The following is a 16,163-nucleotide window of genomic DNA, read 5'->3' as shown; positions in this document are numbered from 1 at the left end:
TGCAAGCAAAACCACAGAAACAGGAATTTCCCTACCTTGGTTTGTAGAAGCAGAACCTCTAGACGGACAGATCAAGGGAGAGAGCATGTTGGGGATGTCCAGTCTCCTCTTCTTGCTTGCATATCCACATAAGAAGAATAAGGGTCGGGGGCAAACGTGGGGGAATGAGTTAAAAAACAATCCTATTTGGCTGTAAAAAAAATAAAGGCTTCTTTGTGGCAATCTTGCGTCTTGAAGCGGTGCAAATTCAAAAGCTGGAGAGAATCACTTCAGAGGATATTCAGCGCGAGTGGTGAGGATCGGCAAATGCAGGTTCCAGAGTAAGCATTCCTTTCGCCTTTTTAATGATTATTCTTATAATTATTCTCTCTCTCTCTCTCTTTTTTTTTTTTTTCCTGGAGCCCTAGTGGAGGAGGTTGTGTTTAATGCAACTGGAGGTCGGTGCCGTTCTTCTGTGAAGCATGATTATCCTCAAAGCGTCCCCTTCCTGAAGGGAAAAATAAGCATCAATTTTGTATTAGAGGGATCTGAAGGGGATATAAAACGCTCCCCAACAAAGACATTAATATATTGAGAAAAAAGGAAGGCAAAACGCATTTCCCAATAGTGCACACAAGCGGAATTTAAAAAAAAAAAAAAATTAAAAAAAAAAAAACAGCTGGCACGAGTCTATAAATAATTCAGATACGGGCTGACTACACCATTCCCGGGATAGGCATGCATACGAGACGGTAAAGCGGGCGCGATGTGAATCGCGGAGAGAAAGCGACTCCCCCCCCGCCCGCGGCCCCCTCCCCATGCACGCACAGCATTTCGCCCACCCCCGGGCCCAGCCCCCGAGGGCTGGCGAGGGCCGTGCCCACCCCTCTGCAGTGCTGCCGGCACCGCTGCCCGCCGCGCTCGGCTCCACGGGCAGCGCGGGGCGCGCTGGGCGCACACACACGCACCGCCTCGGGGCGCGGGGGGGCTGCTTCACCTGCCGCGGGGACGGCTTGCACTGCGCCCCCCCAAAACACAACCCTCGGCTCGCCGGGCTCCGCTTGGGCTCTTCTTTTCTTTTTTTTTTTTTTTTCTTTTTTTTTTTTTTCTTCTAGGGGTGGGTGGATGGCTGGGAGTGTCCCCACCACCACCACCACCTCCTCCAGCACAACCGGACAGGGCTTATAGGCTATGCAGGCATTTATTTAATGAAGCTGTAGATATTTCTTTTCCCCTCCTTTCTCGCTCGGTAAAAGATTCACACTCAGAGCTGTCATAAAATCCAGACCCACATACATACCAGCAAATCCTGCTTCAAGCACTCGGGCTGCTCTGAGTAGCTACTGCCCCCCTCTCTGCCTGCAAGGCTGATCCGCCTCAGACATGCTCAACTTCTTCATTCTCTTCTCTGGTACTGCCCGGGTGGGAGATGGGAGGGGGAAGAGCTCAGAGCATCACCCTAAAAATACATTAAAAAAAAAAAAAAATTCGCTGCAATATAAAAGCTCCGAGAATGCTTCCCGGAGGTGGGGAAAGCATGGGAAGGTGAATTAATAAAGCAGCTTAATAATTAATAATAATTAAATATACCCGCGGAAAATGGTGGGGAGGGGGAAATATCAAGGGGCGGGGAGGGGAAGCTGTGCTGGTGAGCAGTGGGGGGAACGGCGGGAGAAGACGAGGAGGAAGGACAGTACGGGCATCGGGAGACCACCCCCTGCCCGCTGCCGGAGGAAGCAGGTCTCGGCCTCCGGCGGGGGCGAAGGGGGAGCCCGTGCCCGGGCGGCACCTGTGCCTCCGGCCGAGCCGGGACCGGGGCCGGGGCCGAGCCGCCGCCGCCACCGCAGCCCCGCGGGGACCACCCGGGCTCCCCGCATCCAGCGCCCTCTCGGACTGCGACCCGCGCGTCTGGAAGCAACCGAGAGAAGGAATGCTTAAAATAAATATATATATTAACAATAACCATAAAATAGTAATAATGAGAAGAAAGGAACAGGCACCCAGCCAGCAGGCAGGCAGCAGAATTGGATCCGAACGAAAAGAAAGCAGTGAGAGCAGAGATAACGCTAATATCCAAATTGGATACTCCACAATTAAGCCCCGTGCTTTAATTGGTATTCTCAGAGTCCCTTGGAAGCTAAGCAACGTGAAATCAGCCTGAACAGAAAGGAACACGTGTCTTCATCCTCATCCTGCCCTGCCCATGGATGCGTGCACCCTTGCTGCTCATGGTGCTCTCAGCCCCACTGCGATCCACTCTGTGGTCACAGATCTGTCCCTGTCCCCTCCTGTGCCATGGGTGGCTCGAGCAGAGTGTGCCCACCTACCCTCCTCAGCACCGGAGAACAGCCCTGGGGTAAGTCTTGCCCCCACCAGGAAAAGCCGGAGTGCGTAACAAAGCAGACCCCTTCCAGGTGGAAGTGTCAAGTGCAGCCTTCAGGACGTGCAGCCACTCTAGGGTTTGAAACACCCACCCTGCCAATGTATGAGTCTTGGTAGAAGATTTGGAAGACCTCAGATGGTGCTTGGTGACCCTCTAAAAACAAGAGCACTGAGGAAAGCCCTCCCCATGCTTCCCTGCCAGCTACACTTGTCCTGTAGGAAATCAGACCCCAGGCCAAACATCACGTGCTCTGCTTTAGTGCTGATGCAGACTGCATTGTCCAGCCTTTCCACGCCTCTCACTGAAAGCACCCTCCAAGGAATACACAGTTGCTTGGACCTTCCTAGCATGCTCTCCATCCAGGAGCAGTGAGGAAGATGCTGCTCAAAAGATAGGCAAGGAGGGCTGGATCCCACATGCCAAAGAATTGTGTTCCAGTGAGCAGACGAGCACTCAGTGCTGGACCTTCATTGCAGGTATGTATTTACAGGGCAAAACGTGCATATGGCCAAAGTTTCTGAGGGAGGAAAGCCTCGTAAAAGAACCACAGCAGCTGTGGACTCTCTCTTAACCCTGAGTCAGCCTGTAACCTCTTAACCTCCTGTCTCAGTTTGTACCTCAGAATTGATCCACATGGTCCAAATAGAGTGTGCTGGTCTGTAGAGAAGGTTATGGACAGCAATGTGACTGTAGCACCGCATGCATTAATGTCAACATGCCATCTGGAGCTTGAAATAATTTCTGTTTCCATGTGTAGTATGTGTACAATGATATTTTTCATGTAGCTGCATTGACCACAAGAAATACCAATCTGTGCTTGAGCTCTTTGACAAAACCAGACACCAGTATTTTCATTTTGACAGCCTGGATCTTCTCGAGGGTGCTGGTAAGGGCTGTTCTGTTAGAAAGATTTTCCTAACATTTTTAGGCATGCTTAAAAAAAATGACTGTGATATTTTTCATTCTAATTTCAGTAAAAATGGAAGACATATTAGCCAAAGCCTAAAGTAATCTGAAATTATCTCAGAACAGTTGGAGGAAAGAACTGTAGAGTGATACTTACATACAGAAGCTGCTAATAGCTGAAGAGATTAGTCATTTGACTTTGCCATTCCTTTCACTGATAATAGTGATACAGGAATAGCAGATATGATTTGGCCAAGGGATGTTTTTTCCTTTCTGTATGGCAAGAAGGGATAAACTATGACTGTGCAAGCCCTCCTGCATTCTTCTGGATGAAACAAGCGGACAAGGAGCTTGACAAAAAGAGAGGGAGTGGTTTTCATCCAGCACATTACTTAGAAACACAAAATGGAGGGTTAAGAAGTGTCTCTAGGAACAATTTCTGACAAGAGGCTGCAATAATTTTAAGCAAGTCAGCAATATTTAAGGTTATAATTCTCTGTGATCTTAAGATGAAGGAATTCATCAGCTATTTTTCTTTATAAAACTACACAACTCCACAGTTACATGAAAGCCTTGTTTACTTTTAAGGATGAGACTAGTTGCCTTTCTACTTGATAGATGTCTATGCACATCTTACATAAACATAATACATATGTATATTTATAATTTTTTCTTAAATAAATCATAAGGGCTAAATTCCCTACACTGATTAGGGGCATGAGTGTCCAATTCAACACTTTTTTTCAGACAAAATGGGTGCATTCCCCTTGATCAAAGATAGCAGGCTCAATTACAAGTTTGAAATCAGGCACATAAAAATTCCAGTTGCTTCAGAATTATCTTCTCAGGATTTTGTACAGCAATCTAACTCCCAATTTGTATTTTTTTTTTTTATATTAAGATGTAATAGTTATTGTAAATAATGTGTGTAGAGGTTGGCTCTAAATAAAAAATGTTGCGAAGTCTGCAGCAGCACAGTACTGTGGCAGGGTTTACTCTCACTAGCTGGGGTAGGCTTTTATTTTTTCTCCAATCAACTAAGATGAATGAACTGCATAAAATGAAACAAATAGCATCTCTGATAGGAAACGGTTTCTCAAACATCTCTTCAATTCAAAAACACTTAAATGTTATTTGTAAGACAAATTGAGGGATTTATCTTAAACAGGTCATGTTTACTATAAATTAAGGGCTATATTATTTTTGTCCTGCCTAAGATAAAATAATGAAAATGTAAGTTCTTATATCAAAAGCAACCAGGGCTGGATGTGGCAGTGGTGATGATGTTGGGGAGGATGCAATCCAGCAGAGCCATTCTGTCACAACAGAGAAGCCTCTGCCAGCACTGACAGGGACCAAAGGCCCTGCAGTAGCTTTGACCCTTAGTAAATGTCCCACTGACTTCATAAAATCAGAACCTATTTCCAGGGCTCTAGATAAATGGGGTGTCTGCAGCTAAAGGAAAAGACTGCCACTTCATAGGTCCTCCATTCAAACACAGACACACTTGCATTAGTAGAAGAAAAGCCATGTCTGTGGAACACAGTTTCTTATAATCAGTGAAATGGATCAATTGTTCTGGATAATTCACACCATAAAAACGTTTTGATAGTAGCGTTCCTTTGGGTGTTTGCACATGGGCTGCAGAGCATGGTAACCAAGACTCCAGCTGCTTTTATACAGTGCTCTGTGCCCTGCACTACTCAGCCAGCCTGACTATAAAGTGGTTGAATACATACATCTACGCCCATGTACTGGTGTTCAGATACCAGGCCTGTGTCAGTTTTGGAAGAACACCGTAACATTGGCCACACAGGTCCACAAACAAGGATACCATGTCATGATGCGTAACGAACAGCACGGAAGAAATTTCATCAGCTAATTAAAGGGAAAGCAAATGGAGAAACAAGCATGCAAACCTGACAGTGGCACAACCACCTGGCTGAAGGACTCAGCTAAATTTTGGCATGAAACCTGTCTTCCTTTCTTTTGCACATGGTTCAGGACCAAGAGATGCTAGAGCCAGAAGCCACTGGGTGGTGAGATCTCATCAGTCATTTGCAAGAACACCTGGGCACAAGGAGAATGATCACTTTGTTCGCTACTCACAGGACACTCATCCTGCCAGCAGCCCAGCAGACCGGATTTGTGAACACTGTTGCAGTTGCTTTGAAGTGTTACACATGTTGTCTCAGCTGTCATACCGGGACACTTAGCTGAGCTCTCATCATTTTACATTGCAATAATTGAAGCATCCCCTACTGTCTCTGCCATGGTCAGCCTGCCCCCAGAAATCCTAACAACTAGCAGACTGGTTTTTTGTCAAGCAGAATCAAAAACAATGTGAAGTAGACTAAAGGAGAAATAGCTTTCTCTGTGTCTTTATAGACTTGTCTTGTTCTTTTGAGTATGGAATGTCAGGCTCACTGAAATTGGTTTTCCTGGATGGTCATTTATGTATGAAATACAGGCACATTAAACTAAGAAACTGTGGAGTTTGTTCTTTCAAATGGAAATGTGTTCTTTTTGAACTGCAGAAGTACAGACAGGATTTGAAACTGACACTGTCACTTTTCTAAGATGATATATAGCTCTTCTACCTATAGCATACCCGGAGTGAAGAACCTATCTGTCAAAAAGCACCACATCTATCTAATAATAAATAGTAATTATCATCAAATGCTGTACTGTATTTCATCAAAGCATGGCACAAACATTAGCCATAGACGCCATCCCTTTTACCCTGCCATTCAGAAGCAGAAAGGAAAGGCTGAAGAACTCACTGCCTTGCATCACTCTGAGGAAGATGTCTTTCTTCTCCACCTCTGGGGTGCAAAAGATAATTCCAGTGGCTGGAGATTTTGTCCCATCTCACTGCACTTAACAAGATACAGTTTCCTGACACACTTGACTGAATGGGAAACCACAACCCTCCCAGCAGTCATCTCCATCCTGTTCCAACCCTAACAGGACAAACAGATTATCTGGGTTTGGTTTTTTTCTAAAATCAACTTTCTGGTTGATGAAAATCTTATTGGTTCTCTCCAGATTCAAGAGATGACTCTCTTCACTGGAAGAGCTGCAAAATGGATTAGGCAGATTGCCTTCATGGTTTAAAGGAAACTGAAAAACCGCTTTCAGTAAAAGATAAAGTGTGGCTTTTGCCAGCTTATCGTGATGAAAAGCTAAAGAAGAGTTTCTTCAGGAAAGTACCTGCATTCACCTATTCTCCATATAGGACATACAGCAGCCAGAAAAATCACCCTTATGTCTGAAAGCTGTCTTTAATGTTCTAGCAGACGATCCATCAGAGCATTCAAAACTAAATTAAAATCCCAAGGAGGAATAGGGGGATTTAATTCTAGGATTAAGCTTTGAAGTTGCTCCCAGGAAATAAATTATTATTGGATGAGAACCAACACACCAATTATCTAGTTTACTGCTCATGCTACTGAGAGCTGCTGCAAACACCCTCAGGGATCTGCTTTACCTAGATGGTCTCATCTTTAACACAATATCCATATAAAGGCAAAAGCTCAACTAGTCACATGCCAAGAAACTTCCCAGCCCCCACTATTAAAAGGGAAACTGTCTACTACAAATATACAGGGCAAAAAGTTTCAGTCATTTAAGTTCCCTGGCTTTCACCTTCTAACTTGCTTTGTTGTAGATAATAGAATAGTTAATAACATGCCACTTCTTTGCTCCGTGTGTTACAGTTGGGTCAAAGTTCTACGCTATTGGTGCTATCATAAATAAGCACATTTATTTTTCTTATACAGAAGGCCTACATGCTACTGAGGTGGCTGGTAAGCCCTACTCCATTTCAATGGCTTCTAGACAAAACAATGGGACATTTCTAGATTTTTCCTTGCTATTCCACAGATTTCTTAAGGCTACCCAGAATACCTCAACTTCACTTATGGAGCTTCAAATCCTTAATGCTTGTTCAATGGGACATTGCTAAAACATGAACCACCTCCTATGAAAAGAATAAGTTAAATACCTCTAAGACTGATAAAAGTGTCTGGAGCAAAAAAAAAGAGTACAGAGAGACTTCAGAGCTGATATTTCACTCAAACTAAATGCTACCAGTTAATCAGTGCTATTATAAACTCACTTGGAACATTAAGTTACTGCGGGTAAAAAAAAAAATCCTTCGCTCTTAAAAATACACATGTCGCCACTGAGGCCAAATCTAACAGCAGCAGTGTACACAAATATTTGGTTTTCTCCTAAACAATGTATTTTTTGTTTAAACACCTTAGGACATAAAAATACTGTCACCAAAGCCTCACTGCTATTTTCTTCCCAAACACATGGCTCCTATCTTTTCTCCATGGATTCCTTCCAGTCCTTAGCACAGGGAAACAATGTACACAAAGGAAAGACAAAATCCTACCCACATCCTATGCCCTCCGACACCTGCAAGTTCTGTCAGAGCCTTTGATACCATTTATTACACACAAGTACATATGCAAGGGTATACCCAGCAAAGGGATTCACTTTAATGTCCATGTGGCAAAGAGGAGGCACTGGTTAGTGTCACCAGCTGGGCTCCCTGTCGGCACAGTTCTGAAAATCCCTTAGTTCATAACATCCTAACAGCCCCTGCTTTTGTTCGGAAAAGTTCAGGGTTGATAACAGCACCAAGCCTCTCTCTGTTCATCTCATTACTCCTTCAGGTGAAGCAGATGGTATTACAAATAACTCACCAAGAGAGTGCAGGGGAAGAAATGGTAGAGAAGGAAAATAATATTCATACTGACAAGGATTCTGAAAAAGGAGCAGCGTGACGTTAGAAAAATGGATCACTTCTCTAACACAGAAATGTGGGCCTGAAAGTCTTCCTTGAAACAGAAGTACGAATTATTTCACCCAGCAAGCCAAGAGCCTGTGAGCTGGAAATGTTCTTACTGGGCTTGAGTTAGGTGCTCACTGCAGCATTTATTGTACATTTGCATTGACCATCTAATTGAAGACAAATGTTTTCTTTAGACACATTTTAAAGTGAAAAATTATCTCTGTTAGCATGCAGCTGTGGTCCCCAAGATAGCTCTTTGCCCAGGGGCAAACAGAGAAGAGATGGAGCTTAGAAGTAGCTCTGAAAATCACTGTCCATGGTCAGTTGAGAGCCAGCAGCATCAGGGTCACCTGCTCTTCTGCCCATTAATTTAGTAGTCTCATTAATTCAAAATGGAAAAGCATGTGATAAGCCTGAATATTCACAGTCCTGGGAGAGAATATCTACCTACAGCAGCTGAGGTTATCCTGCTGCTCCATCACCACCACACCTTCCTGAAAAAAATGAGACCTACCCTTGGCAAATTACTTTATGCAAATGGAGATAGATTTCTTTTGCTTGAGCTGTTTCCAAGTGAGCCAGCTGACTCAATAACTCAGCCCTCTGGCTGGAAGAAACATTAAGATTTCTGTCAGATTACTCTATATTCTAAAGAAAACTGCCACCTTCTTTTCTCCTTTACTTAGATATCTAGGAAGAAGCAATAAGCAAAACACCTCTAGTACACTTCAGCTGCATCTTTTAATCTACCATCAAATTGAAATAGAGGCATTAGTCTCAGCAGCTTTGAAGCCCAGCAGACCATTTTTGCTCTCATGTTAGGTCTGACCCACACTCAAACCTCAGCATTTTAATGGCATGCACTACCCACAAAATGTCTCATGCACTGACTTTTTTTGTTTGTTTGTTTTTCCCATATGTCAGCTGTAAACCTGACCCCAAGACCAGGCCTTACTCAAATACAAGTTCTCTTTCACCTTCATGGTGATTATGAACTCAGAGCCAGGGCTATCTTCAGCTGACCAGCCTCCATCCTCCAGCAAGTCTGTAAGTATGTCCTCTCCCTGCCATCTTACTTCCAGGATTCAAATGTTGATTGTGTTTCTATGCCCTGGCAGTGGGAAAATGCAAAATATAAACCCTTCCTGTGCAGGGGGTAGGCCTTTTTCTCACTCCATATTAAGCACCAAATTCAGAAAAGCACGCGATGTTCTGTCCCTCTTCCCTCATCATCTTGAAAATATGTCCACCTAGAGCTTTGGCCACACTCTGGCAACTTTCCCAGTCCAAGGACAGAGGCTGGGCATTACAGCAAGGCAACATTTATTGGAAGGACAGCTTAAAGCAGCTCGCCGTGAAAATCTTGGCTTCCTCTGGCCCTTGTAGTTAGGTTTGCCTGAGTAGAGGGAAATCTGTGACTGTCTTCTGTGGGTTTACAAGGCCATTTGTCATTTGTTGTGCCCTTTAAGTGCAAGTACATAAAACTCCTGTGGAGTTATGGCTTGTTCCCCTGGCAAAAGAGCAGCTGGACATCTCTGCTCCAGCCCCTATGTCCGTCAGGAATCAGAGCCCTGGGCTTGATGTGCTACCAGGCTTTCTCACACTGACAACGAGGGGGCCTGCAGGCTATTGTGCCCTTGTTGGTCATGTTCTTATCCTAAGCCAAGGACAGCCATGTGTTTTCATGCTGCCTGACAGAATGGTACATTTTTTGTCATAAACTGACTGGTGTCTCTTCCATGACTCAACTTTCTTAGGCCCCCATCCTTTGCCTAACAGCTTTGTTGTTGTAGCACAGCCTCTGCAGAGAACACTGTGTCAGTGGCACAGACAACAAAGGAACAGTCTACAACCTAATGAAGTAAAAGCACAGGGAAGAGGGGTATCACTAATGCCACTTTTCCCAGATATTTTTGTCTTCAAAAGCATTAGAGAAGGTCTGTGTCTCAGTTATATTGTTCCTTGTGGCAGCTCAGGGGATGCAGAGAGAAGAGAGATGCTGGGAGAGGTTAATGAAGAGATCAATATTTGGCAAAACTATGACTTTATGTCAGGGGTCGTTTAGGTGTCATATTAGGAAAAGATTTTTCACTCAGAGGGTGTTTGGGCACTAGAACAGGTTCCCCATGGGAGTGGTCACAGCACCAAAGCTGACAGAGTTCAAGAAGGGTATGGACAAAACTCTCAAGCAGATGGTGTGACTCTTGCTGAGTCCTGTGCAGGACCAGCAGTTGGACTTGATGGTCCCTTCCAACTCTGCTTGTTCTGTGATTTTATGACTGGCCAATTATAACTGTGAATTACATTCACTTCCTTTCTGCCATGGACATTTATATTACCCAAAGAGACCTTTACCTACCAGGAGTCACCCAATACTGGTGGTGGAGTTGGGCAGAGCACAGGTAAATTTTACTTCAGCAAATCCAGTGCTGATGAAATGGCTCCTTGTTGCCCTCACTCTCTTAGGTGTCCAGAGCAGGCTACACAAACGTCAGGAAGCCCTAGGATGCTGTTACAGGTGACTGACTGAACATGCATATTATGACAAGTCAACAGGACCTGAAGGCCTAGTGCAACATCCATGAAGGCCAGAAATAGCCAGAAAGAAATGCAAGAATTAGGAAAGGCTGCATCATTTAGAATGCAGGTTGGTGGCTATGTGCTAGAAAAGTTACCCTCCACAGGCAGAAAAAAGCCTGACCTGGCCATGACAACAAGCAGAACTTCTGGCTGTGTAGGCATCCAACATATGCCCAACTCTGCCTGCATTAATGCCTTCTCTTAATGAAGAAGGTCAAACATCCTATTCAACCATCCATTAGTCCCTGTGTTATAATGACACAGGACTCCTTTTTCTGCATTTGGTGAGCTATCACCTCAGGCTGACAATTTGTAGAGCCGTGGGCCCAGCAACTGGAGAATGTATTTGACTAGTACTGTTAGTACTCCCTTTGGGACATTACAAGATGTGTGGTGACATGGGGCATATCAAGATGGGATAAAAAATGAGCACCCTGACAGCGCATACCTCTCCTGTGAGAGCCTCAGTGATGAGCTGAGGCTGCTACCCATCAACAGAAGCTGACAGCCATCCCTCTGCATCCTTGGCCTTAAAGGTTCCATGCTGACAGTCTCGGATGTGTGAAAATTCATGGCGCAGCAACCCAGAAGACCTTCACACGTATGCATGCACTCGTACCTGCGGCTGCTGGCATCACCAGATGCAGAGAACATCATGAACCTGTGGAGTGTTGGTCTGCATCTCCCAGAACTGATGGTCTACAGCACAGAGACAGGAATCAGGGTCAGTCACTTGCAGCTGGGGAAAAAAAAATATCTATAAATAGTGCCTCAAGGCAGGCAGAATTGGTTTTTTGTCTCTGCCCAGATATACTGGGTCCCAGAGTTGAGAACAGAGAGGATTCTGGAAAAGGTCTTAGTCCCAGACCAAGCCCCCACCAGAAGAAAAGCCACTAGCCCACATCACGGGATCCCTGACAAAAAGCACACAATAGGATAAGATGATTTGGGCTGGGTGCAGGCATCCAGGTAACGTAAAGTTAACAGTTGAGTTCAACCTATTCTATGTTCCTCAGGCTATTCCCACTGTCTCCCTCAGATTTTATCCCCCAAAAATGCAAACTGAGAATTTTTCCTTTCTGAGCCTGCTAAAAAAAGACTAGGGGACCAAACAGCTGCAGAGAAGTCTGACTTCAACTGTCATTATTCCAAACATGTAAATCATCCTGGAAGAAGTGAGGAGGACTGTGCAAGTGGCTGCAGGAATCCCCATCTGAAATGGCCATACTTGGTAGAGGGCACTAGACCCAAGCAGATGATTCTGGTCACCTGATGCTGGAGTCAGGATAGTATTGAGTAGATCTCCACCACGTGGGATACCACTGTTTCAAAACCCAGTCGTCTGAAAGGACAGCTTACCTGAGAGGCTCTGGTGCACCTGAACACGGTGCTGACGTGGTGCAGAGTTAGGTATCTCCTGACTGGTAAGGCAGTGACCAAGGAAACTGGTTATGATCATCTGCTTCTACAGTAATCCAGGAAACAAGACCTTAGGCACACTAGCTGTAAATAAACCAGCTCACAAAAAAATAAACCCACTCGTATGGTTTCTTTGCTTAATGGAAACAGCATGATGAGATCACTGATAATGGCTAACTTCCTGGGACAAAGAAGAACAATACTAGGCTGATGACAGCCCCATCCTCCCAAACTGTCACCAGGATCTGCATTATTCTTCTCTACCAGTAGCTCTACTGCATAGAACTGAAATAACTGATCACACAATCTCAGGTTGTAATGATAGGTCCCAAGCTGTACGATAGCAAGAATCTTGCATATGTACAGATGATAAATGTCCCCTGGAGTTACTGCTCAAAAGACCACTTTCAGAGTTTTCATCAGAAAGGACTGTCTCTTCAAAAATCTGCTCTTTCTTCCTAAGTCTGACAGAGTTCTGCTTGGTGACTCTGGGTGCTGCAATAAAAGAAGTATAATCTCCTTCGAGGGGTGAATAGGAACAACCGGTTTTAACTACATATCTGACTGCCATTCCATCTGTGACATTTTTGTTTTCAAGTTTTTCTTGATGGCTGCAAAGGTTGGGAACTGCAGAGGTGCTGTATTGGCCTGAAATCTGTGGGTGTCTTACAGCACAAAGGAACAGCAGCTGGTCCTCACCACAGGACAGTCAAAGGATCACAGGATAATTCAGGCTGGAAGGGGCCTTGGGAAGCTCTAGTCCAATCTCCTGCTCAAAACAGGGTCAGTTGCAAGACCAGCACAGGTTGCTTATGTCTTTAACCAGATGAGTCTTGAAAATATCCAGGGATGAAGACTGTGCAGCTTCTCTGGGCAGTTTGTCCCACTGCCTTCCTGTCCTCAGTCAATTCCTGCAGAAGCACGGAAGTATGCTCCACAGGGTCTTTGAGCCCAGGATTCTGAGAAAGACCATGTTGGCTGGACAGACAGCCCCCTTGTTTACCAGCACACCTTCACAAGGGCATGAGGAGGCCTGCTCCAGAATCCCCACACACTCATATTCCATGCATCTCTTCAAAACCCTGATCGGTACCAAGACAAGGTGCCCATCCTCCTCATCACCTGCTCTGCCCACATCCCTGTACAGCATCAAGATGGTCACCAGCTTCCTATCTCTACCGTGGTTATTGTACCCACCCTTGTCCCCCAATTCCCCCTTCTCCTTCCAGTGAGTGTTCACCAGTGTCCCCTCCTTGGATATTGCATCTGAGTGGTGACAACAGGGTTGCCAAGCAACATGAATCCTCCAAGCAACCAACCATGACAGATCGCAGCAACCCATTGCAAACCCATTCCAAAGCTTATGGGCCTGACACCATTTTGTCTCTTAGCATCTCCTCCCATCCAGCCACAGCTCAGTTCCACTCAGATCCATCTTCTTCTCTTCCCTCATAAACCAAGAGCACCACCCCAGGCACTCCTGCCATTTCCAACTTGAATTACAAATCTGTGCAACATAAAGGTCAGCTGCCTCTCATCAGACCAAGACAAATGATTCAAGTGCCCACTACCTGCCTTAAGTCCTCCTTCTGCTCCACAGGACTGTTGCAACACAAAGTATTTCCTCCAGCCTCACCCCAATCTTTCAAACGAAGCAAAATGTTTTTATCTGCCTTTGAAAACGCATCTTGTCCTTGCAAACCTTCAGCATATGCAATGACATGATCATCTTGGGGAGGATGGTGGTTCCACCAGCCACCAGAGCCACAGGGCAGGCAGACCCTAGTGGCTGTTTTTGGAACAAACTCCTCAGGGGCTGTAAACCACAACGGCAGGAGACAAACACACAGCAGCAAGATCCACAAGTGACTATTTGCTGCTCTTTTTTCTGTCTCTTCTGCTTTTCTTCAGGTGCCAGTCACAGCACCTCCTGGGACAAGCACTAGTGGCTCCCAAACACCAAATCCCATGTCTCACAATCACATAACTTCCTGTACAAGGGAGATGGAGGCAGAAAATAATTTCTGTGCTTCACTCTCCTGGAGTTTTTAAGCAGATACTGTGAGCAAACGAGAGGCAGTAAACTCTTGGAAGGCACTCAGGGCACACAGGAGAAACTGAAGGCCTTGTTGCCTGCAATCAGCTGAGTTTAGAGGGGGTGGAGATTTCAGGATGAGCCAACTGCTGTCTTCACTCAGCAGAACTGACACCATCAGCCTGGGATGTGTGGCCGTATGAGTGCAGCCCCAGTAGGTAAAGGTTACAGTTTTTACCAGGTGTATCACCATTAGGGGCTGGGATCACCTCCATGGTTTGCTCCAAGTTCACCATCAAGAGACAGAAGACTTAGTGGCCACTTCTTTCCAATGCATGTTGCCTTTTGTCCTGAGAGACTTGGAGAAGGATGTTGGTTTCCAAATTGATTGTTAGGTTTGACAGGGCATGTCTACACTGCTCCATGATACAGTACACTGACATTAGAAAATCCTAATCGTGGCATATAATGATGCCATTAATCAGCCCATGTGCACTAGTTTGCTGATAGGAATTCTAGATTTGGTCCATCCAGACCTAGGTTACCTATATCCACTCCATCTCCATTGGCTCTACAGCCATGCCCTTGTAAAGAAGTATTTTAACCAAAGTTAACTGAAAGGGTTCAGATTAACTAAATCAATCCTCCCACATAAAGAGGCTGCATAGACTTAATTAAATTGATAACTGGGCCAACATGAACTAAGTGAGTGCAAATTTGGGTATAGACAAGGCTTTATTTTTCTTACTAAAATCATTAACTAATCCAAGCTTTGATTTGCATTAACTGCATGGTAACAAAAGTGAATACTCAGTAAGTCTTCTAATGTCTCTGTCTCCATCTGGCCCCAAATATAATACTTGCAAGAGCTGGACACACTTCTGAACATGCCCTTAGAATCAGTATTTATTGTGTTTTTACCTGAAGCCCACAGGACTCAGTAAAATTGCTGCTTTTTCCATAGAAATAACTTTATGGAAGCATCTATACAACCATTCCTCATGGAGGAATTTGAGCAAGTCTTGTTCTTACAGAGACCCTAAAATTTCTGAAGAAGCAGCAGTTAACCAAATAACTCTGTTCCAGCATCTCATCTATGGACCCTGTATAGGGATGATGGTATTATCCTATTTTTCTTTCTCAGCTAGTTAATAGGAAATCCCCTTTCAAAGGCAATTTCCATTTTAAATCACCCACATTAAGAGAGACATGTTTAATACCAATAAATCCGCTTTCTTAAAAGAGACATAGAAGCCAGGCTCATCGGCTGACTAAATCCTCTCCCCCCACCCCCATTCCTGCCTTGCAATCTGTAGATCTCGCAGAAGGGTGATCTAAGACAGCTGTAGTTAGCTAGCTACACTTCTGAACACTAAGCTGCTCCTTGCTTCATATTCACTCTGTGCCAAACCAAGGTCACAGGGACACGAGGAGCTAAAATACTCTTCTTGTTGTGGGAGTTGCAGCCGGAGATGCTTGGAGGCTGAGTTTCCACACACCTCCCATGGGAGCCTCTCCCTACATCAGTCTCCCACTACAAGTCAGTGTGGGGTGAGTGCTATCTAAAGCCTCTGCAGATGAAATTATTTTTTCTCCTCAAAGCTTTATGTAGCACAGAGAGGAGAACCAGCCACCAATTCCCAGAGGGATCATGATGCTCAAAACACATGCCCTAAGGGTCCCTCCTCATCTGTGGGGACCCCACTCTATCTTCACCAGTGCTTCTCCTGTCCAGAGGGATTTCCAGCCTAATTGCTCTTGCAGACAGTTGTACCACACCTATGGCAGCCTATCCAGGTCTCTTGTGTGCCTAGAGCTGCAGCCAGCAGTGTGGGAAATGCTAAGGCTATACTCCATCAGAAGCCAAAGAATCGTGACTTCAAAGGACCCCCACAAGGTCAGGGCTGCAGTGGCATAGGTATCTCACTTGTCTGACAGGAAGAGACACAGCTGAATGAAGTCCCTGTTGCTTCCCCCTGCTGTGACAAGTATAAAGAGCAAAAAATTACAAAGTAAGATGAGGCTTAGGGGTAAAAAAGCAAAACCAAGGCACAGCA

At 45.0% G+C, this 16,163-nt stretch overlaps 1 protein-coding gene across 2 annotated transcripts in view; it reads right to left on the bottom strand.

The window, feature by feature from the left end:
* Positions 1 to 13,300, bottom strand: part of GRIN2B (glutamate ionotropic receptor NMDA type subunit 2B) — a 218,392-nt gene extending 205,092 nt beyond the window's left edge. Inside the window, exons 1-4 of one of the 2 annotated variants that reach the window (XM_086887636.1) lie at positions 13,269 to 13,300; positions 11,272 to 11,351; positions 1,280 to 1,438; positions 36 to 487 (exon numbers count right to left, since the gene is read on the bottom strand). The gene's annotated coding sequence lies outside the window, so the exon portion shown is untranslated. Of the gene's footprint in view, positions 1 to 35; positions 488 to 1,279; positions 1,439 to 11,271; positions 11,352 to 13,268 lie in introns of those variants that run through there. The other variant, XM_086887645.1, reaches the window with a different exon arrangement.
* Positions 13,301 to 16,163: the final 2,863 nt, after the last annotated feature.

The sequence above is a fragment of the Cyanistes caeruleus genome, chromosome 4 (genome assembly GCF_971803275.1).
Source record: "Cyanistes caeruleus chromosome 4, bCyaCae1.hap1.1, whole genome shotgun sequence".
In the NCBI taxonomy this organism is placed as follows: domain Eukaryota; kingdom Metazoa; phylum Chordata; class Aves; order Passeriformes; family Paridae; genus Cyanistes; species Cyanistes caeruleus.
Note: the sequence above shows the minus strand (reverse complement) of the source record. Positions and strands in the feature narration are given on the sequence as shown.